The sequence below is a fragment of the Schistocerca americana genome, unplaced genomic scaffold (assembly GCF_021461395.2).
Source record: "Schistocerca americana isolate TAMUIC-IGC-003095 unplaced genomic scaffold, iqSchAmer2.1 HiC_scaffold_47, whole genome shotgun sequence".
In the NCBI taxonomy this organism is placed as follows: Eukaryota; Metazoa; Arthropoda; class Insecta; order Orthoptera; family Acrididae; genus Schistocerca; species Schistocerca americana.
In genome coordinates, this window is record NW_025726203.1 from 885,001 (window position 1) to 887,829 (window position 2,829).

The following is a 2,829-nucleotide window of genomic DNA, read 5'->3' on the forward strand; positions in this document are numbered from 1 at the left end:
AAATACGGCGAAACCACATGCAATACCTCCATCTATGCGAATCTGACAACACTACGTCCGCCATGTCGAGCGCACCACAAAACACAGCGCCATCTGTAGGTCTCCCGCGGCATGACGTCCTGCAACGACGATACCGCCATCTATGAGACGCCAAGCCGACTGAGACATCGATGGGCCCACAGTGCCCATCTTTCGACCCCACCCACAAAGCCTGCGTCCTCTGTCGGCCACAGCACCCCAACGCCAGCGCCTCTGCCGCACGAAATCGTCGACCGGCAATCACTCCACCGGCGCCCCACCCCAACCGCCCAACTCGCAACTCCAGCGGATGAACGGCGGACTTTTCCCGCAGTCGCAATGTGCAATCCACCCCTATAACTTGCGTTTCATGAAGAGTTATCTCCAATATGCGACATTCCCGCTGTCCCTATACATGAGCTGCGAGCTGTACCAGTTACGAGCTAGAGACGCGATCGCGTTGCTCTCTGAGCGGTCAGCTAGGAGGCGCTCCATCCATGTCGGCACCGGTGGGCGTTGCACTCGCAGTCGCAAAAACGTACGGCAAGTATATTACTCGGAAGAGTTAATGACAGTCCAAGCCCCCCTGCGTGGGGAGAGTCTTGCTAGGCCATGACCCACCGGAAGGGCGCAGCGTCCCCCACCCCAGACATGTGACGTCACACTATCGGTATTGACGACTAGACTCATTGCTCATAATCATTTGCCATACACCGGTGGAAGCTGCCGAGACGAGTAACTACATAGCGCGCTCGCCGTGTCACTAATGTACAGAGATACAACAGTGTCGACGGGAACCACATGAAACGTATACACGGCGCTGATTAGTAATAGATAGAGCCATCAGAATACAGATAATATATACAACTGTCCGTATACATACTGAAAGACTCTGCTCACAATCACAACCACACGTCAGCCACACGCTCTTATCACGCACTACTCTCTGCCTGTAACACGCACACAGACAATATGTAAGCACCAGCATGGAACAACACCCAGTGCATCCTCTCCGCCACATTAGACAATCCACACTGTCATAACCAGACTGGGAGGTCCACTCAGAAAACAGAATATCCCACCCTCCCGACAACCACCATTGCTCAGCCAAGCCACCAACACCCACACATGTCCTACACAGGGGTGCACCCAACATCACAATACTGCCTCCTCTCACAGCACACAAACAATGGCAGGAATGAAAGACACACGTCTGCCACAAGCATGGAATGAGAGCGCCGCCTGTCATGAGCCAAAGGTGCATCCTGACGTGGCAAATCAGATGATGCCGCAGGCATCCACTTACTATAATCACAATCAACAAACCGGCCGCCCCCCCCCCCCCCCATTAAACCTTTCCTTACAACAATGTGTACCGTAACCTAACCTATATCGTACCGTAACCTAACCTATGTCGTACCGTAACCTAACCTATGTCGTACCGTAACCTAACCTATGTCGTACCGTAACCTAACCTATGTCGTACCGTAACCTAACCTATGTCGTACCGTAACCTAACCTATGTCGTACCGTAACCTAACCTATGTCGTACCGTAACCTAACCTATGTCAAACCGTAACCTAACCTATGTCGTACCGTAACCTAACCTATGTCGTGCCGTAACCTAACCTATGTCGTACCGTAACCTAACCTATGTCGTACCGTAACCTAACCTATGTCGTACCGTAACCTAACCTATGTCGTACCGTAACCTAACCTATGTCGTACCGTAACCTAACCTATGTCGTACCGTAACCTAACCTATGTCGTACCGTAACCTAACCTATGTCGTACCGTAACCTAACCTATGTCGTACCGTAACCTAACCTATGTCGTACCGTAACCTAACCTATGTCGTACCGTAACCTACCCTATGTCGTACCGTAACCTAACCTATGTCGTACCGTAACCTAACCTATGTCGTACCGTAACCTAACCTATGTCGTACCGTAACCTAACCTATGTCGTACCTTAACCTAACCTATGTCGTACCTTAACCTAACCTATGTCGTACCTTAACCTAACCTATGTCGTACCTTAACCTAACCTATGTCGTACCTTAACCTAACCTATGTCGTACCTTAACCTAACCTATATTGCGCCTTAACCTAACCTATATTGCGCCTTAACCTAACCTATATTGCGCCTCAATGTAACCTATATTGCGCCTCAATGTAACCTATATTGCGCCTCAATGTAACCTATATTGCGCCTCAATGTAACCTATATTGCGCCTCAATGTAACCTATATTGCGCCTCAATGTAACCTATATTGCGCCTCAATGTAACCTATATTGCGCCTCAATGTAACCTATATTGCGCCTCAATGTAACCTATATTGCGCCGCAATGTAACCTATATTGCGCCGCAATGTAACCTATATTGCGCCGCAATGTAACCTATATTGCGCCGCAATGTAACCTATATTGCGCCGCAATGTGACCTATATTGCGCCGTAACCCAACACACGTTGGGCCTTAACCCAACACACGTTGGGCCTTAACCCAACACACGTTGGGCCTTAACCCAACACACGTTGGGCCTTAACCCAACACACGTTGGGCCTTAACCCAACACACGTTGGGCCTTAACCCAACACACGTTGGGCCTTAACCCAACACACGTTGGGCCTTAACCCAACACACGTTGGGCCTTAACCCAACACACGTTGGGCCTTAACCCAACACATGTTGGGCCTTAACCTGCTCTGTAATTGTCATACGACGCGTTAAATTAGTGTAGTGTTGCCTAACTGCAACCCCCGCAACATAGTTTGCTACTCGCACTGCCCGGTCCGCAGTGTATCGCTTC